General features: G+C 31.1%; 1 long non-coding RNA gene across 1 annotated transcript; it reads left to right on the top strand.

The window, feature by feature from the left end:
* Positions 1-18525: 18525 nt before the first annotated feature.
* LOC121214440 (uncharacterized) lies at positions 18526-20393 on the top strand. The gene is made up of 3 exons (XR_005910049.1): positions 18526-18878; positions 18996-19058; positions 20140-20393. It is a non-coding gene; the product is annotated as an uncharacterized lncRNA (long non-coding RNA).
* The last annotated feature ends 2812 nt before the right edge of the window (positions 20394-23205 follow it).

Here is a 23205-nt window from a genome sequence, read left to right on the forward strand (position 1 = left end):
AAGTAGATTCGGATGAAGATCAGGTCAAATTCCCATGTGAACTAAATCAAGTCGACTCTGAATATTGTCTTTTAATTTTTCGTCTACATTCAAAATTGTACCGACAATGTTCTTGCAGACATTTTTATCAATATGCATAACATCAAGATTGTGTCGTAAAAGGTGATGCTCCCAATAAGGTAACTAAAAAAAACACTTCTTTTTTTCCACAAGTCCGCCTCATTAGGATCATCCTCTTTATCGGAGCCATCATCAGCTTCATCATTTGATCTTCTATTTCTTTGCGTGTTTGCCAGTAGGTTCATCTTCCCATAACTAAAATTCATATCTTCCAAGATTAACAAGATTTCAGATCCACTTGTCTGCGAAGGAGCTTCTCTGAACTCTTCAGTACCGTCAAATGATGAACTCTGAAATCTAAATCTATGATTTTCCAGTAAACACCGATGGTGCCTCATGTAAGAGAACTTCTTCCCATTATATAACCATTGCGAACATGTTTGTGCAGCACAACAAGGACACGCATAACGACCCTTGGTACTCCAACCGGATAAATATGCATAAGCGGGGAAGTCATTAATGGTCCACATCAAAGCTGCACGTATATTAAAGTTCTCCTTTCTCAGCACATCGTATGCCTCGACACCAGCCCATAATTGTTTTAACTCTTCAATAAGTGGCTGTAAATAAATGTCGATATCATTCCCGGGCCCTTTCTCTCCAGGGATAATCATAGATAAGATAAGGGAAGATTGCTTCAGGTAAATCCACGGAAGCATATTGTAAGGAACAAGCACTATTGGCCAAGTACTGTACGCAGTACTCATGATCTTATAAGGATTAAATCCATCAGATGCTAGGCCAAGCCTCACACTTCTAGGATCGCTTGCAAAGCTTGGAAATTTATTGTCAAATGATTTCCAAGCTAAAGAATCTGTCGGATGCCTTAATAATCCATCATCGGTTTATCCATCATGGTGCCACGTCATTGACTCTGCTGTCTTCGATGACATGAAAAGCCTTTGAAGCCTTGGTATCAGTGAAAAATACCGTAAAATCTTGACCAGCTTCTTTCTTGGCTATCCATCATTTTCATCGTCGTTCCCATCTTTTGTGTTTCTATTTATCCAACGTGATTGGCCGCATACATGACAGCACTATTGGTTTCTCCGATCGCCCCAATACAACATGCAGTCATTCGGGCAACTATGGATTGTTTTGTACCCAAGACCTAAATATTTTATCATTTTCTTTATATCTTTGCATGATTGAGGGATTTTTGCAAACGGAAACATAACCCTCAAAAACTCAAACAGCATTGTCAAAGAGTTCTCGGTCCACCCTCCTAAACATTTTAATTGGAAAAGGCGAATACAGAAAAACATTTTTAAGAATTTTGATCCCCCATATAGTTCTTTGTTCATCTCATTAAGTAGCGCGTAGAACTTCGCCGCTTCTCCATTCGGCTCTTCATGAGGTACACCTATTCCCGGCTCGGTAAAAGCATTTGCACCAACATTACAATCATCAGATGCCACAAAGTCAGCTGGGAACGATTGAAAACCATGGCTGTGCATATTAAATGCATCCCGCAACATACCTTCCATGTCATCCCCTCCAACGGACTGATGGTAAGTAGGACCAGGATAAGATACGTCCATCATTGAAGAAAAAGTACTAGGTGGGCATTCTCCATGAAAAAGCCATTTTTTATAACCCCGAACAAACCCATCAACAATTAAATACTAGTATACAACTTCACGATAATGCCAGTTTATGTTGACACACTTGTTACACGGGCAAAGAATCATGTTCTCTTGGCTTGCATGTTGAAATGCAAAATTTAGAAAACTCTGAACTCCATTTCGATAACTGTTGCTTACCCTTGACAAATTCATCCAAGACCAGTCCATTTCTTAATTGTTGAAGTCTGATTTTCACGAGAAAATACAAGGGTACGTAAGTTGTTCACTTATATTTAAAATTAAATGAGTTATGTAAGTTATGATATGATATATATTTATGTATTAAGTAAATTATGTAAGTTATGTATTATATAAGTTATTTAAGTTATGTATTATGTAAGCTATGTAAGTTATGTAAGTGTTGTATCATGTAAGTTATATAAGTTATGTAGGCTATGTATTATGCAAGTTATTTAAGTTGTGTAAGTGTTGTATTATGTAAGTTATGTATTATATAAGTTTTATGTAAAATATGTAAGTTGTATTTTGTGAAAGTTATATAAGTTATGTAGGCTATGTATTATGCAAGTTATTTAAGTTGTGTAAGTGTTGTATTATGTAAGTTATGTATTATGTAAGATATGTAAGTTGTATTTTATGTAAGTTCTGTATTATGTATATGTTATGTAAGTTGTGTAGAATGTAAGTGGTGTATTATGTAAGTTATGTAAGTTATGTAAGTTATTATGTAAGTAATGCAATCTTATATATAAGTTATGTATTATGTTATTATGTATTATGTAATTTATTATGTTATTATATATAAGTTATGTAAGTTATTATGTAAGTTATGCAAGCTTATATATAAGTTATTATGTAAGTTATGAGTTTATAACAATTTTTTTTTTGTATTATGTAAGCAAATGATTGTGTAAGTTATGTATTATGTAAAATTATATATAAGTTATCATATGATTGTTAAATTTGTGTTATTTTGGTTATGTATATTAAAACAATATATATTATAAAATATATAAGTTTTAAAAATATATAATTATTTAGAAAACTTATAAAATTAATACTAATAAATTTTATTATTAATAAATTTAGAACACTTATTTAGAAAACTTATAAATTTAATACTAATAAATTTAGAAAACTTATTTAGAAAACTTATAAATTTAGAAAACTTATATAGATATTAAAACAATAATTATAATTATTTAGAAAACTTATAAATTTTGTAGTAATAAGTTTTAAATATAGGTTATATACCCATACCATATATGGGGTGATATATTAAAAATATTGGTTTTAATAGATATTAAATTATCATTTACAATTATTTTTTAAATTTAAAATGTTATTATTACAAAAATTGAAATATAGGTTATATATCCATATTAATATATGTAATATATAAAAAGAATATAAATTTTAATATTTACTATATAATATTTCTGTCCAAAATTTATTGCGTTTTTGGCACGAATGATTGCGTTTTTTTGCACGAACGTAGCAAACCATATTCCTTTCTAAGTTGCTGCTGGAAAATATTAACATGCTAGAGAGACTATGAAAATTCTGTGTTCATTTTCTAAGCATTGCAAACTGTTACCAATTAAGTAAAATATTTCATTTCAAATAAATAAAACCTAACACATGAGGTACATCTTGTGATTTAAGCAAATTGTAAACGGACAGATTATGAATCAGATTACAAACCATAAATCGAAAGTTTACAAACCGAATTCATAGTTTACAAACCACAAAATGAAAGTGGAACCCAACATTATATTTTAACACACATTATTAAATTAAGAAATAGTGATAACTTGTAACTGAGAAAAACATATGGAAATAGACAAACCCCAGTTAAGTAGTAAAATCAATTAGAGGTTGGATTTAATCCACATGAAAATTAAGATTAAAAAATGTCATACTCACTCAAAACAATAATTCAAAATGGATGAAAGACAATTATAACAAACAAACAAAGAGTATATATATCGAACTTAAAAATCATACTAAAAAACAACATGGCGTAATAAAATTCAACTTAAAAATCCAATTCATTACCTGGAAATGTAATCGGCTGCACCACATTTAACAGAACAATTTTATAAATTAATAAATTAAACCCTAAACTGGACATCAAAATTTCATACTAAAAAAACAGTACCAAATGATTTCACCCATACCAACAGAGAATAAATGGAATCTTAACATTTAGTCCAAGCCATTTAACCCGTTACACTGATAATGAAAGCAATGAAATTAAATGAAAGCATGAGTTCTGTACCTTCAGAACGATGAAGAAAACTAAAATGAAAGCAATGAAATGCATTGAAATGAAACCCTAAACACAAACAATTTAAAATCAGTTCCTAACCAATGAAACCATTCACAAAATAAATGAACAATCGAAGCAGTAATGTACCTTCAGGAGGATGAACAAAACAGTCGAAGATCGCAAAACCCTAAACATATAGAATAATTTTTTTTCAATTCCAGTATCCCTAACCAATAACAAAGCAAAATCAAAATAAAAAAATACGACAAAACCTAATGTATAAATACACAGAATGCAAAATCTGACATTCAAACCTTAAATGATGTTCCTCGACGTTCTCCCTCTTCTTTGCCGCAAATAATGTTAAATTTTTTCAACAAATAGAATGTATGAAGCCTTTTTAATGGTTTTTTTGCAAGAAAGCGAAACACCCAAACAGAAATATGAAAGAGATGAAGAAAACGAATGAGGGGAAATCGGAGATACTGCTGAAACACTTAGGGATTTGACTGAAGAAGGGGATTTAGGGCTGGGTGCGGGGATATACCCCAAAACTGATATCCCATCAAAACGACGCCGTTTAGTTTTTAATATTTTTGTGGCGCTCAAAGGAAAACACCACTAATCTTACAGATTTTGCGGCGCTTTGAGAAAAAATGCCACTGAACCCTAAACTCGTCAATGAAACGGCGCCGTTTTGTTCAATTATTAAATTAAAATTTGTGGCGTTTTGGTTACAAACGCCACTAAATATTCACCTTATTTACAAGTATTTTGATTTTTAATAGATTTTTAAATTGGATAAATGTTATGACATTCTTTTAAATTGAAACATTAATATGAAATTATTAATTTTATTTCAATAATATTATTTAAAAATATGGTACAGATTTAATATATTATTTTGAATTATACATATTTAATAAATTTATAAATATTCAAATTTATAAATACTATCAATTTAAATACTATCAATATTAAAATTTATAAATATATTTGCTGCGTTTTATAACAAAACGCCACTAAAGGAATATACTGAAAGGAAAACGAAGTCGTTTTGCTATATTATTTGCGGCATTTTTACAAGAAGCGCCGCAAGTTCCTGTTCTATAGCGGCGTTTTCTGTTTAAGCGCCGCTAAATCCTATCTATTGCAGCGTTTTAAGTTAAAATGCCACTAATTATTCAATTTTTATAATATTTTATATGTCTTTATTTATAAGTATTTTTATTTTTAATAAATTTTAAAATTGGATAAATGTTATGACATTATTTTAAATTGATGCTGTAATACCCAATTTTAGCCCGGGCTCACATATGGAAACATAATTTTTTAGGATATGCAATCTTAGATATGATATGCAATCCAAGATATGATATATGCAATCTTAGATATGATATGCAATCTTAGAGATGATATATAATCTTAGATATGATATGCAATCTTAGAATATATGATTTTGTAATATTAGAGATTTAATTTGTAGATACCCTTTAATCTCAGCCGTTGATGTAACTGATCTGTACCGTTGGATTTGGGGAGGCTCAGCTATAAATAGAGGTCTCTCCCTTCATTGTAAAAAAAAAGGGAGGGAGGAGAAATAATAATAAAAAAGAGAACGATTGGCAGTTTTTTAAAGGTGGCTTACTATTTTTTTCGTTCGATTATTTTTTACTTATTTACGATTTTTAAAAAAAGGAGAAGGTGATACCACTGCGAATTTTATTCTATTTTTATTTAGCCCCTCCGCCTTTTAATGTTTTTGTAATTATTTTTTTTTAATTTACCCTTTTATTTATTTTAAATTCCAATTTAATCCTTTTGAATGGCGCCGTTTTAGAGGAGGGAAAATTTCCCTTCCAGCCCCTCTATGTAACTCGCGCATTCAAATTAGTCCTTTTACTTTTATTTATTTGTGGATTTACCCCAGATTTTTTAATTGCAATTCAATTTAGTTTTTTATGTTCTTTTTATTTATTTTATTAATTAATAGTGTAATTATTATTTTTATTCTAATTTTTTATTTATATATATTCCTTTTATATGTACACATATATATATTTTTTTAAATGAATATTTTCCTTTTTTTTAAATGAATATTTTCATATATATATGTATATATTTACGTTTTTAAGTGATTAAATACTCACCGTTTTTTTCCTTTTTTAAAATATACTTATTTTTTTTCCTTATTTTCATAAGTATATTATGTGTTGTATTTATATATAAATTCTATAACCTGAAATTTTATTTGTAAATTATATGTATATTTTTAATCTTCATAATTTCCATGTGTACATCTTTTGATCCTTATTTATTTGTTTGCTATCCCATCCATTGTATAATTGTGTTTACATTTAATATTTTGCATGTCATGGATTACCCTTTTTTTATTTCGTTTTATTCATTTGCTTATATTATTTTTATGTCGATGATGTATTTATTATTGTTATTATTATAGCATTTGTATGTATAAAATCACGTTACATCATTTTTTACTCAAATTTAAAGATAGAATTTTTTTTTAAAATTGAGATAATGTTCGTATTTAGGATTTTCAAGGGAATTGAGCCCTAACGTATTGGGTTCCGATTTTCTTCGTAAAATTTGACAATCGAGCATTTCTCTTCAATCAAAAATAAAATAAAAACTCATTATTGGGAATTCAACACGTTGTGTCCTAACGTATTGGATGTGACGCATTGATTTCTCGAAATGAAGATTTTTTTTAAAAATAATAAAGGAAATATTCCGAGTTTGGGATTTTAAAGGAATTGTGCCCTAACGTATTGGGTGTGATTTCTTAAATCTTGGATAAGTGGATGTTCTTTTAAAGTAAAAGAAATATTCCGAGTTTGGGATTCTAGAGGAATCGTGCCCTAACGTATTGGGTGTGATTTCTTAAATCTTGGATGAGTGGATGTTCTTTTAAAGTTTTATTGTACAAGTATTTTGGCCCAATTCATTTTGGGGAAAATTAGAATGCTGTGCCCTAACGCATTGGGTGTGGTATCTTCTTTCTCTGAAATAATAAGGGTCTTAATACGTAGCCTTTTAAGTTTTGCTAAGGATTACGTTTTTTCCAAATTCCCGACCTTAAGATACTAATTAATTAACTAGGTACCAATTTTGGACGTTACGAGGGTGCTAATCCTTCCTCGTACGTAACGTTTTTTAGGTGATCCAATCAAACCTCAATAAAAGATTGGTGGCGACTCCCAAATTTTCATTTTTTTAAAGTCGACAACCTAAAACTATTATTTTTCAAAAATGGTTTCGACAGATGCATTAATATGAAATTATTACTTTTATTTCAATTATATTATTTAAAAATATGACACGTGATTTAACATATTATTTTTTATTTTACAAATCTTAATAAATTTTTTTAATTTTATATAAGTATGTATTATTTAAATACTAACAACATTCAAATTTATTACTTATTGACACTATTCCAATAATGTCTTACAATTTTAAATTTATGCTCTATTTTAGCAACTCTGGATAACGTTCATATACAATATTAAACTGTTTCATCATATATAACATATATATATATGATATCGTGCCATGCATATATATATATATATATGTTTTTATATCCCTGTCAGTTCTAAACCTAATAATGACATAATAAGAAGTCCAAAACATAAAGTATTTGAATTTTTTTTGACTTTTGTATCAAAATAGTAATTAAACACTAAAACCCACAACAGTAAACCCTAAACCATAAGCCGTATAAACCCTAAATTTGAAACGCAAAAACCATACATCGTAACCCTTAAATCATTAACGCTAAATCGTAAACCATAAACATCAAGCCCTAAAACAGTAAATTTCATTATCTTACAAGCCGTAAACCTTAACATGATATTAACACTAAAATGTAAACTCTAAACCTTAAACCCCAATCCCCGAGCCCTAAACCTAAACTCTAAACCCATGTTGTCAAAATTGTAATCCTAAATAATAAACATTGTGCAACGAATCCTAAAACCCCAAACCGTATACGATTATTTATAAATATTAATCCCTAAACACTAATATATTATTTCTTTTTTTGCGGCGTCTAATACGACTAGAACCAATCAAAAGCGGCATCGTTTTATCGAAATTTCCACCAAAGAAGAACAGCAGACGATGTCGTATTGTAGAACTATGTGCAGCATTTTATAACAAAACGCCACTAAAGGAATATACTGAAAGGAAAACGAAGTCGTTTTGCTATATTATTTGCGGCGTTTTTACAAGAAGCGTCGCAAATTCCTGTTCTATAGCGGCATTTTCTGTTTAAGCGCCGCTAAATCCTATCTATTGCAGCGTTTTAAGTTAAAACGCCACTAATTATTCAGTTTTTATAATCTTTTATATGTCTTTATTTATAAGTATTTTTATTTTTAATAGATTTTAAAATTGGATAAATGTTATGACATTATTTTAAATTGATGCATTAATATGAAATTATTAATTTTATTTCAATTAAAATAGCTTAAAAATATGACACAGATTTAACATATTATTTTTTATTGTACAAATCTTAATAATTTTTTTCCATTTTATGTAAGTATATATGTATTATTTAAATACTACCAACATTCAAATTTATAAATTATTGACACTATCCCAATAATGTCTTACAATTTTAAATTTAAGCTCTATTTTTAGAAAACAAACGAATGCTCGTATACAATATTAAACTGTTTCATCATATATAACATATATATATATTAAACTCGTATAAACCATAAATCTGAAACACTGAAACCTTGCATCGTAACCCTTAAATCATTAACGCTAAACCGTAAAACATAAACATCAATCCCTAACACAGTAAATTTCATTATCTTATAAGTCGTAAACACTAACCCGATAATAACGCTGAAATGTTAACTCTAAACCTTAAACCCCAATCTATAACCCCTAAACCTAAACTCTAAGCCCAGAACACAAAATTGTAATCCTAAAATAATAAATATTGTGCCACAAACCCTAAAACCCCAAACCGTATACGATAAAACTTAAATATTAATTCCTAAAACCTAAAATTTTATTTCTTTTTTTGCGGCGTTTTTGAGACAATCAAAAGTGGCGTTGTTTTAACGAACATTCCACTAAAGAAGAAAAGCAGACGATGTCGTATTGCTGAAATATTTGCGGCGTTTTTCGGTCAAGTGCCGCTAATCCCACGACTTGTTGCGGCATTTATTTTAAAGCGCCACTAAAGCAATATACTGAAATAAAACGAAGCCGTTTTGCTTAGTTTTGTTCCGGCGTTTTTAAAAGAAACGCCACAAATTAGTGATCTATAGCGGCGTTTCTTAATAAGCACCGCCAAATCCCAATCTTTTGCGCCGTTTTTTACAATGCGCCACTAAAGCAATAAAAGGAAACAATAAAACGGTTTCATTTTGCTCAAATTTTTTTATCAAATTACTTATCTTTACTAGCAATTCTCTCAAAATGTCACTATATCCCAATCTTTTGTGGCGTTTTTTAATAAGCGCCACTAAAAGTAATAAAATAACCAAAAAACGAAGCCGTTTTGCAAAAAAAAATTGTGGCGTTTTAAAGAAAACGCCGCTAATGAAGGTCTATTGCTGCGTTTGTTTTTCTAGCGCCACTAATAACCATTTATTGCGGCATTTTTTGTTAAGCGCCGCTAAAACTCTATCTTTTGAGGCATTTTTTGTTTAAACGCCGCTAAAAGCCTGTTTTGGTGTAGTGTGTAAATGTGTTTATCATATAATTGCATGTTTGAATGATATTTACTGTATAATTGACGGTAATTACTCCGGCAATGAATGTGGCATCCTGTAGCTCAGACTCGGTGATCAGGTCGAGCGAGGTGTGTTACAACAATTGTTGTTAAATATTGACTTTCTTTGGTTGGTATTCTAAGCAAGGGTTATTGTAACACCCCGACCCGCGTCCGTCGTCGGATTAGAGTTACGAGGCATTACTAAACAAAGCACACATTCGAAAACACATAAAACCCAATTTAAACAAAATGATCATGAACAAGCCATTTTTAAACCAAACTGGTCACAAACATGGAAATTAAACCATTTTCGCATGGCTATTTATATTTTATAATCCAAAACTAACCAAAAACATACTCAAGCCTATACATGCCATAAGATCGAGTTCAACTTTAACAAAATACCAAAAGAAGTCGATAGTGTGATAGACTATGCTGATGATCCCCGAGCTCGTAACGCGACTCCAAAATCTATAAAACAAATGGACAAAACAATCAAAGTAAGCTTTTATCGCTTAGTAAGTTTATAGCATATCTAAAATACATATAAACGAACATATGTATAAACACTATATGCTTATAATCAAGTTACAGACATAATCATTAATTGCATATACTGATTTTTAATATACTTATCACTTGCATTTCATCGAATGCGTATCTATGATCTTTCAAATACATATGTCAAAAGCTTATATTTTTACTTATCATCTACATGAACCAAATGCACATGTTTATTTCTAATCCACATGTGCCGAATGCATACATGTATATTCAACAATTTTCATAACAACTGATATATGTGTATATTCACTAAACACAGAGATCCAAACATTTATATGCTCATCAAATACATATAAATAAATGTTCAAATACTTATCCATTATATATAACCCAAAATCATTTATATATTTATATATATATATCAATTGCATATAATCACTTAATTTAACATATTCATCGGCACTTAGCCTGCTAGCCTTATAGCCTGATTCAAATCACCGGCACTTAGCCTGCTAGGTTTATAACCTGGTTCAGATCACCGGCACTTAGCCTGCTAGGTTTATAACCTGACTCAGATCACCGGCACTTAGCCTGCTAGACTTAAAGTCCGAATTATTTCACCGGCCTTAAGCCTGCTAGGTTTTAAACCTGAAAGTTTCATTTCACATATACAAAGTACTTTCTCAAATAATTCTTTACAACAATCACATATTCGTAGTACACCATAATCAATCAATGAAGATTTTGTAAATCTTATCTTTAATTCAGCTCAAACATTTAATAATTTCATAAGCACTCACACATATTTATATCCTGCTACTTAACTAAATTTAATACAAAACTTTACATATACTTACACCTATACGAAATAACTATATATGTATATTATTACCTATTCGATATTTCCATATATATAAATATACTTAACATTTAAACTTTGAAATATGTTCAGAACTTATTCGAAAATATACATATATATATTCTTCAATTCACACAGAGACATTCATTCAAAATTATTTAATTATATACAATATATACCCTTAATCAAACTCAAAGATTATACTTAATTATAGATATACATATTCGAAAATTGTTTTTACAATTATAGCCCTCATATCATCAAATATTTCCAAATGAAGTTTCAAACATATAGATATACGTATATATAATTATTATCCATCTATGCACCATTCTTAACTACATTTAATCCCAAAGCTTAATTAGACTTATATTAATATAGCCGAATATAAGTGTACACATATAAGCCATCCATATATCAACTTAATTAATCAAAGTATATTTTTTTATACCTTAACATAAAAATACAGTAGATATTCATACACACAGATATATATATATATTGAATTATTAACATTAAATAGCTAGTCGACTTACCTCGGATATTAGCGGACACGATCGACTATTCAATTACTTTCGTTTTCTCCGATCCAAATCTGTTTTCTTCATTTCTTGATCTAAACATAATCAAATTTAACCTTTTTATTCATAAAAACATTCAATTAAGTCCAAAAATACATAAATGGGAAAATTACCATTTTGCCCCTAACATTTTACACTTTTTGCAATTTAGTCCTTTTTGCACAAAACACAAAATACACAAAATTTGCCCACACTAAGCTAGGGCCGAATATTCCTTGTCTTCATACAAAGCCACACATTTCATTTATTTCATATTTTAATCCCTCAAAAATTCATTTTCACAATTTAGCTCTAATTTCTCAAATTCACTAAAAATTCAAAAACAAAACATGTTAATCTATCACATTTCTTTCATTTTTCATCATCAACTATCACAATGTTCAAGCATTCATCAATGGCACATTTCAAAATCATCAACAATTCACAAAATTAAGACATGGGTTTTGAAGTATTCAAAGCAATGATCTCAAAAACATAAAAATTATCAAAAACCGAACTAAATCCATACCTTAATCCAAACTTGAAAGTGCCGAACCCTTAACAAGGTAAATGATTTTCTTTTCTTGTCACATTCGGCCAAAAAAATGAATAACATGCATGGCTTTTATTTTATGTTTTATTATATTAACATATTTAATTAATTTACAAAACTAACCTTAATGATTTTACTTTAATAATTAACTAACCATGTCCATAAAAGTCCACTCAAAATTTCAATGGTATAATATCAACATAAGGACCCCACATTATAAAAGCCATGGCAATATAACACTTTAACAAATTGCTAGCCACTTTTGCATTTTACGCGATTAAGTCCTTTTATAAAATCGAGCACACAAACAATAAAATTTTCACACGAAATTTTCACACAAATAAATTCACACATAATAAACACATAAAATAATATTAAAATATTTTTCAAACTCAGATTTGTGGTCCCGAAACCACTGTTCCGATTAGGGTCAAAATCGGGTTGTTACAGTTATGCCTAAAAAATTCAGCATTTACAGAAAAAAATAGCTTCATCCTGCTAATTTTGAAATTGAAGAGGTAAAGGAGAAAAAGGGCATTGACCTACCCTTAATTGGTTCCCTTATTGTCTCATTATTTTGTTGAAGTTGGTCTTGGTAATATTGGTATTGTTGCTCGTGTCTTAAATTCTGTTAGAGCACTTGACCACTCAGGGCCCTCATTTGCTTCTATAATTCCAAAACTTGTTGCAAATAGGGGTTAAGGTTGGAGTGAGAATTTTGGGTGGCTTATTCAATAGATGTGGGTACTAGACGAATATTTGGTGGGAAAAGAGTCAATGTTGGCGGTATGCCAAGGTTGTTGGTGATACCAGGTTCCATAAACATCAATATATGGATGGTAAGCTATTTACAAGTTACTAGTTTAGTCAACATGCTAGGTAGAAGGATATGTAGTAATATTCGAATCTTCAGGGACATTCTAATCTAGAAAGGTCATGTTAATCCATGCTCATTGCGCCAAATTGTTAAGAGAATATAAGGTAGAAGGAAGAAGTGGCGGTTCAAATAGTGGAGAGTGTATTGAGAGCCACAAAATAAAGGTTATAGTTTTGGTTTGGTTAGACTTAGTGAAGGATAAAGGACAAATGGAGAAGCAGGAGGCCCCTTCCAAAGACTAAAGACAAGTACTTATAGGTAAGGTTGAACATATCTTAGACTTGGGTCTTGCCACTTAGGAACCATAGTACCTTTCTAAATAGGTGGCGATGGGACTAGACAATGTCGCACATATGAGTTATGCAAAGGAAGATCCAACACCTATCATTGATGAGGTAGATCAAATAGTGCTTCACATGTTATGCATACATATGTCCATAAGACCCGACCTTGGCAAAATGCTGTGTTTAGTGAGGACATCATCAATGAAGTCTTGACATAGTGAAGTAAAGGTAATAATACCTAAATAGGCGAGGTACTTATCATCTCAATCCATCATCACTTTCACCTTCATCATTATCAACCTTTCAATACTTTCACATCTATCATCCTTAAAACCTTAAATCCCCACACCTTATCCTTTCCAACCATACACCACAATCATCCCTGCCATCACTATGCCCAGCACCAACTTCAACACCACCTTAAGCCACCACTCACAACACTACTAATCTCCACCATCTCCAAACTCATCTGAAGACAAAACCCTTCACCTTTGACCCTCTCTCCATTAGCCAAATCCTCAACTATTCAACTCACCCATTACTCACTATTGAACCCGCAAATCCCCCAATTGTAGCCTTCATTTTCATCTCCATTACACAAACAACCATCACCACTCAAGCACTATCACCTTCTATCAACCTCTATAACACAGCTCAACCCCAAGTCCTTAAACCACCTAGACCTACAATAGAAACTAGCCTTATAACACCCCAAAGCCGGCCTAAATGTTATGGTCAGATCTTGAAAGTTACATTATTATATCAAAACTTAGATCGTTTGTTTTCAAAACATACTCATTCTAAAGTAAAAATTTTTATAAAAAATTGCTTTAATCTTTTGGTAAGAAAATTTAATAGTCAAAAGGTGTGAAAGAGGGTTTTGAAATGTCATCTTATAAAACACAATTTAATTAAAATGCCATGCAATTGACTTTATTTACTTACTTTGTAAAAATGTATATTCCCGATTAAAATTTCGTAGCGAAAAAATTCTTAAACTTGTTTAACTTTGAAAATTGAGAGCTTAATTTTTAATTGTCAGAAATCATGCTGAATTTTAAATAACTAAATACTTTGTAAATCCAAAAACCACAAATATAGTTCGCCTTTAGATCCTAAGTTCGAGGATTACCTAAAATTATTAAACAAATGGGGTGAGCTATAAAGCTCAGTGTGTGCTTTGGCCCGCAGTCAGAAACAAATAAACATAATCAAATTACATAACTATGCACATATGCACATATCAAAACAAACAAAACAAAAATTATAACATGCTTAGCACAGCAATGTCATACAAAAAATTATACCCCCATCCATTACACACCAACTCCGTCAAACCAATCACACCAAATAGGACTACAAGAACTCATCCATTCATCGCACCATAATGTGGTCGTATGCCACTCAAATAATATGTAGCTGTGCTGCCAAAATATATAGTGCAGGTATACCACCAGAATTATAGTGCAGATAAACTGCCAGAATTAGACTTCCTTCATCACATAATCATATCCCACCCCAATACATATGCAAAATCATAATAAGCGTATCGCCATATGTACTCATACATAAAAGTTAATAGAACATAAGCATAATATTTTACCTTTCCCTGAGTCTTATTGATCGAAAACATACTTATAACAATATACAAACACACAGAGTTACAGCTTAACATGGTCAAACATACTCACAGGATACTCATAAATCAGATTCAAAAATTTCCCACATTCGGCCCAAGCAAGGCCCAAAAAAATCTACTCAAAACAAGCCCACATGTTCTTGTAGCCCACACACACTAACGGACCAGACTTGTGGCCCACACAACCTGGTACACGACCGTGTGGCTCACACAGCTGTGTGACATCAACAGTTTCAATTTTTCACTATTTTATGAAATTTTGAGTTAATGCCACACACATAAATCTTGTAGGGTTAGGTCACACACCTAATGATTCTGAAAAATGACACTATGGCACACTTCCAAACCCTAAAACTAGCATTCAAAACAAGCTAATTAGCAACGAAATTTCAAATCCAAATCATTAATTTAGCCACAAGCGCTAGACATTCAGCCTTAACAAGAAGAATCAACCCGTAACAAAGGCAATTGGTCATTTACCTCAAAGAAAAAATGAACAACTAGCACCTAATTCATCGGAGGGTTACTCGTTCCACAATCGTCACCTAAAAGATCCGCGGAAAGAATTGAAATGAAGACATTGAATAACCAAAATCACCTACCTTGCACATGAAAAGAGATAAAAAAATAGTATTACAAAGGAACGATATTTGATACTTACACAAAGGTAGAAATACGAACTACACACTCAAAAGCATGGTGCAGAAGACAACAGTATAGAATCAGTGACACAACTGAGGTATGGCAAAAACAAACAACGGCCAAAGGAATCGAAAATAGTGAAATTTCAAAAATTGAAAAAATAGGAAAAAGACAAAAAGAAAAATGTTGGAGTGGGGGAAACAACAAATAAAAATGGAAAAAAGAAAATGCAGAGAATGACAATTGTAGGGAGTTCGACAGTAAACTTGGGGAGTAATTTTAGGGATATTTTCCTTTTTTTCAAAAAAAAATAAAATATTAACTTACTCATTCCTAACAAATCTGATAATTTATTATCGTATCCGACCACTAAAAATTTGAATTTAATCAGCAATGGAAAATGCTTAACCATCAAACCAATAAGCTCGTTCTTACCAACCGTTCACAAAAAATTAAAGATAACCTTAACATTGACAAGTAGGTGATGAAATAAAAATACCAAAATTCAAGAAAAAGGGTTAAAAGGCAGAACTTCGGTCATATAAACATAATACTTAACCACTAAATAAGATCAACTTACTTAACACAAATATAAATCCAAAAACTAAAGAATTTTGGGGGGTTACAAGCCTATATCTAGGGGTGTGCAAAATTCGGGTAAAACCGAAAAAATTCAGTTAACCGACCGAATTCGGTTAATCGGTCGGTTAACCGAATTTTTTCGGTCAGGGGTCAGTTAATCATTTTTTAATTTTTCAGTTAACGGTTAATTCGGTTCGAAACCGGTCGGTTAACCGATTTTTTTGGGTTTAACCAAAAAAATTAATAAATAAAATTATAATATATAAATAGGCCCACTATTCACCTAAACCCAATCCAAACCCAAGTATTCAACCCAACCCAACCCAATCATAAAAATTACAAATAATTTAATAAATAAAAATAAAATTCTAAAACTAAAACTAAAACTAAAGTCTAAAAGTCTAAAAATAATTTAATTATGTAGGGATTCAATTCGGTTAATTCGGTTAATTTAGGTAATTCGGTTAATTCGGGTAATTCGGTTAATTCGGTTAATTTTTAACCAAAAATAAAAAACATATAATTTTTGGTTTTTGGTTAACCGACCGAATTAACCAAAAAAATTTCGGTTCGGTTAATTTTTTTAAAAAAAAATTGGTTCGGTTAACTATTAAAGATTTTGAAAGGTCGGTCGGTTAACCAAATGAACACCCCTACCTATATCATTGCAACCCGTATAACCCACAATCCCTGGAACCTAAACCTGCAACAGAGGAAGAGATGGAATAAAAAAAAACCAAAGTTAGTATCTAAGGAAGAAAAATGAAAAGGGGAGACAAAGAAACCACTACTTTCGACCAATGCTTCATTGGAGTCAATCGTAGTCTTCATTCAAGTCCTGAAGGTCCAAAGAGGACAATAGATGATGAGGGAAGCATATTAGAAACCAAGACGATCAAGTGGTCACCAAAGCTAGATCAGAGTCATCTTGTTCGAAATATTAGTCTCAAGTTTCGTCATCTTGTTCGAAAGAATGAGGAGGAGTAGGAGGAAAAGTGGATCATTTTAGTGTCTCATTTAGCATATTAGCCAAAGGAGGTTTTCTAATTTTCTTCTGAGGTGCTAAATGCACTATTTTGAAGCTTTGGGTGAAGCTTCCCGAGTCAGTCTGAGCCGACTGGATTTAGGTGAACCAAATTCCATTTGATTCGACAATAGTGAATCGATCCAATAAAGGAAGCAGTTCGTCCCACCACCACCAGCAACCCAACTTTTTCATTTTTAGGCACTTTGGCTTTATCTAGATTGAATCTTAGCCTACAGATCCTGGGGTATATATATTTATCCATTTCAAATACATTATATATTTACTCGAGCTTATTGGTTTATATATTTGGTTCAATGCTAGTGAAATTTAAAAGTTCCATAGGTAAGGTTGGGTCGACGAAAAATGTATATAAGGTGTAGTAAAAAAATTAAAAAAATAAATAAAACACATGATAAATTTATAATTTGGATTGTAGGATTAAAAAAAAAAGTACATTACCAATGTATCAAATGTTTACCTTATTACTTTAATATATCATGTGAGTTGTTAAAATAGTAATCATTTGTAGTCATATTTGTGTATAGTTAAAATCTTAAGTTGAGACTAAAATAATTGGTTATTTGTTCAAGGATGATATTAATAAGATTCTTCAGGCTGGGGAGTAATTTTTAAAACCATCAAACTCGGATGAATTCTTAGGATTTGATGCATGTTTTGATCATAAGTAGATTGAAATTTTATTTAGAAAATTGCTTCGGTAAAAATAGGTGGTAAAATAATGGCAATAATAATTAATTAAAATTGGAAAATGTGATTGTTTGAGTAGAAATGATTAAGTGAAATCTGAATCCTCTAGCCAACTATCAATGTTTCAATCTTAATAGAAAATTATTTTCAAAATGGGTCGATTTACACTAATAAAAGTTTCATGTTTCGGTGATGGGAATAGTTGCTTAGGATAGTTTCTTAATTTGAAATTTTCTATCTTATTTGTCACATCTCAAAAATCGGATTAGCAAAAATTTAGTTAGTAAGTCGAGAGTGGTCACGTCTTGTTTTTGGGATAAATGTTGTAGGAATCTGTGAAGTAATTTGATTTGGTTTTGTAGTGAAGTATTTTAGTTATGTGTTTGAGGTCTTGTGTTCAATTCTCTTTCCTTCAAAAATTTTTTATTCTTGTTGGTTTAGTGATAAAATTTTAGCTTATCAATTGGTCTCATGAATCTTGTGGTGTGAAAAAAATGAAATTATTTTTTGTTCCTCTTTGTTGTGTTGTCCATGCTCATTATGCTCATTGTTTGAGTCAGATTTGAATTCAAAACAACCTAATTTGATGATATCAAGGAAGGAGTTTGTGCGACTGGAGAGATAATCTCCTAATTTTTCTCCCCAAAACAATCCCTCACGATTTTCTCTCTCCCACTTCTCTCATTCTGTCGTCCCTATTCTTTCTCCTCTTCTCCCATGTTCATTTTTTTCCATTTTGCTATACTGACTCCTGGGAAAAAATCCCTTCTGTCATTTTTCCTTCTCTTTTCTACTTTCCTCTTACCTTTGATTACATTATTGCTATTCTAAGTGTTGTTAATCCTAGAGTTCTTTTGGCTGTCCCCTGCTCTTTTGACATTTCATTACGGTCGATTTATCATTGGTAAGTTCCATGTATTTCATTTAGGAATTTTGTTTTCGTGTTCTCTCCAAGGGTGATAGATATATGATTTTGATTAATTGGCCAATCGGGTGATCTAATTGTTTTATGTTCTATTAGGTGGAGATTTTGTGACAGACACTCCGTCGGCGAATTGAGCGTTAGGAATTGTTGCGCCTTTGGGTAAGAAATCTTATACTACAGTTTAAGGACTTGTTGGGTATGTTGTTGCTATGGTAGACAAGCCCTAACGGCTGTGATCGAATACTCTAATCGAGTAAAGGCTGAGTGATTAATTCGGATTTGATATGGTTGCTAATTTGTTATTTTGATTGTTGTTTTAGGATCTGAAAGTGTGTTGTAACGTCGTGTTTCAGAAATAGTCAGGTGTATGATGATAATCTTGAAAAATAGTGAACAAGGCAAAATAAAAAAACTCACTATCGATGCCACATGGCAGTGTGGGTCACATAAGCTAGGCTAAGTAGGCTGTGTGGGCCATAGGGTGTGTGCTAGGCCATGTGGGCCACATGAGCATCATTTTCTGTAGATTTTGGTTAGGGTCATAGTTGAAGTGCAATTCGAGGTTAGCCACTTCGTAGGATCTGTAATGTGATATGTATGACTTTTAAATATGAAATCCGATATTTTGCTTCTGTATGTGCTACTTCTGTGAGCATCGTTAGCATGTTTCTTATTAGCTAAGTATATACGATTATTGATTAGTTATGTTTTCTTCCAATTCTCATAGCATGCGACTTTGTGGCTATTCTGATTTAATTGATTTGTTGTTATTGAAGTCGGACATACCTGTTCTGCAAAGCATACTGATTTCTGTTAAATATATGATTGCATGTTCAACATGCTTACTATTCCGATTCTGAGTCTGCAAGCCATGTCACATTGCATGGGGTAACGATGATATTGTAAGGAGGAAGTTTTAAAGATCTACACTATCTGGTGGTATAACCATATATCCGTTCTAGCAGCTTGACTGCAATTATGGTGGCTCGACCACCCATATATGTTATGGCATATTTATCTGCTACTTTAGTGCCATTGTTCCACAACTATCTATTGGTGTGTTTTGGTTGGACGAGTTCTAGGGAACTCTATTTGATGTGTAGCTGAGTTGGGTAAGAATGTTTTCTAAAAATATGCATTGTGTTTTTCTAAAAAATATTGCATCAACATAATCATGCCATCCGTGTCTGCTCAATTATTGATTTCTATTTGACTATCTGTTATCTGCTTTTGTATGTAGGTTGAGTTGCACACTGAGCTTTGTTAGCTCACCCAATAAATTTCGTCTTCTCAGGTAATTAGTAAACTTCCAATTGGGCGATGTGCACGAGCTCGAATTAGATTATGGTTAATTAAAAAGAACAAGTTATAATTTTAAGCTTAATTCTAGATTGTATAAATGTTTTGGACTTATTTCTTTAGTTTTTAGATTTTTTGGTGGATTTTGTTTTCAATAATCGGTAAAATAATATGTTTTCACTTATTAAAATCACTGTTTTCAAATTATGAACTCCAAAATTTTTGTTGCAACATTAAGTATTAAATTAAGTGATTTTTTGTAAAATAAATAAGTTTTGAGCGTGATTTTTTTAAAAAAACATGTAAGACTATTGCCAAAAATAATATCTTCAGATCACACGATTTTCAAAACTATATTTTAATTTGGGTTTCTAAACAGGAAGTGTAATACCTTAAGATTTGACCATAACGTCTAGGCCGGGTGTAGGGTGTTACATTATTAATGCAATAATAGGACATCATGACACATAAAGTGCATCCTGGCACATAATTTGTACTCAAACCAATCCTATGACGTGTTAACTATATTCGACTCCACCCGATTAGATAATAGAGTATCAATATTCAATTCCATTTACATTTTAGTACACATCCATTTCCAATCATTTTGACCATCACAATCTAATTCATTATCATATCACATATATTTCATATCATTCAATACATTTCTACCCAAATCATAGTACATATCATTTTTCTTGCAATTCATGTTATTTCGCAATTTACTTAGTTTAGTCCTCTATTCCAAAAATTCACATTCGAGCTCAATTTAATAACCCATATTATCATCATTTACTTACCTTGGTACTCCCACATGCAATTAACATGAAAATGCAAACTATTCATGCGACTTAAGTTATAAATGTACAAACTAGAAATTTTGGCTACCCGTCGACTATTTTCGCTTTTCCTTTCCCTCTCAATGAATCCATGTCAACATTAGCTACGAATAATAATAAAACATATCACCCTATCATTATACATCAAATTCACAATCAATTATCAATATATGCATATTTTGCAAATTATTCAATATCGTCCCTAAAACCAAAACAAGCAAAACTTTCAATCCAAAGCCTTTTATTAAAATCTATATTAATTAGGGACCATTTATTTTCTATTCCTACTAAAATTTCATAATATTTTTGTCTTTTATTCAATTTGGTCCCTAATGTGAAAAACTCACTGTTAAGCTTTACAGTTTAGTCTTTTTTTTTTCTAAAACTAGGCTAATTTTTTATCAATTTAACACCTAAATCATTTAATTCTTGACAATCAACACTTTCAAAACTTTAAAAGTTTTACAAATTGGTACATGGGCTAGATAAATCAAGCTCTTATGTTCACAAATCTATAAGAATTTATAAGTATTACAAGAAAAGGACTTGAAATTCTTATCTAATTAATAGCCAAAATGTAAAATAAAGATATTCTTTTCTTCTCCTATCATAGTAGGTTGAAAAAGGAAAAAAATGATGCTTTTTATCAACTTTTTTCACCAATTTTATCGTTTATACTTAAATTAATTTAATTAAACTTAATTAATTTACTTTAATTAATTAATCCATAATCCTTAATTAACTTAAACTAATGATAATTCACATCACATCCCACTATCATCCGTTTAAAATAGGTTCATTTTTCATTTTAAACCTTTGGGTAATTGCTATATAAATCCTTTATCCTTATTCTAATTAAAAATCTATAGCAATTAAACATTTACAATTTAGTCCTTAGGTCTTAATTAATCACAATTGCAATTAAATTACTAATTCAAATTCCAATTCATCTATACACTAATTAATCACAATTGCAATTAAATTACTAATTCAAATTCCAATTCATCTATACACTAACTCTGAAAATATTCTTATTTAATATTTACGGGTTCGGTTTATAAAAATGAGATCCCGAAACCATGTTTTTCGACACCACTAAAAATTGGGTTGTTTCACACCTATTCACCAAAAACACTAGTACGACCACTTGCACTAATATTTCTACCAAACCATTCTTGTCCTCTTGTTCCACCACCACTTGCACCAATAGCACCACCTCCACCAAACCCTACTTGCCCTCTTACTCCACCAGCAAAATTAGTACTCCCACTTCCTCCCTTTTTTTCCACCAAACCCTCATTGCCCTCTTACTCCACCTTTTCCACCAATCCCTTCTTAACCTAAAAAGTTGACATCAAGATTATTAATTTTAAAAATTAAAGGTTGTTGAGAAAATTTATGAGGAGTGAAAAGGAGTAGTGCCCACTAATGTCTAGCACTGCTCAACCATTAAACTTACCATATATGGAATTGGAAAATTTTCAAAACAAAAATCATGGGATTAAATCATTGCTGATACCTTGGATGTGTGCTAGCACGTCTATCATATCCAAACATATTATAGGAAAATATCTTAAAGATTGGTTGGGATTGGATCCAAGAAATCAACTTCCCTATTTTGAGGAGATTAGATTGAATCGAACAAACTATGGGAACAATACTTGAAGATTCAAGACTTATCTAGAACTTATTGAAGATATTCTCAGAGCTTATTATCCTGCTATTTTGATGGAAGATTGATTATAATTGATCTAGTATACTAGAAAAGTTTCTTACGCATTCAAGAGACTAGTATATGTGTTATATAGATTAGAGAGCACTTATTTTGATCATGAAAGAGTGTGAAATCAAGTGGTTTACTTTATTTTTAGTCGAAGTTTCCTAAGGAAAACATAGAGGAGAGTGATGTAGATCTTAGGTGAAAAAGTGAGGTTTCTAATCTAGCGAATGCTAAAGCTCGTAACCACTTATTGTACAAATTGTTAAGATAATAGATTGTCTCTCTAGGAACTACAAACTTGGAGAAACCGAATTATGTAAATAAATTGTTGTGTTCTTATTTGTTCTTCAAAATTTCCTAACGCAGTAGACACTAATCGTGGCATTGCTTAATTTGCATACAAATATTATTTCAATTCATTCAATGGCAATATTCCCAAGCAATAAAA

This window comes from Gossypium hirsutum, chromosome D02 (genome assembly GCF_007990345.1).
Source record: "Gossypium hirsutum isolate 1008001.06 chromosome D02, Gossypium_hirsutum_v2.1, whole genome shotgun sequence".
Lineage (NCBI taxonomy): Eukaryota > Viridiplantae > Streptophyta > Magnoliopsida > Malvales > Malvaceae > Gossypium > Gossypium hirsutum.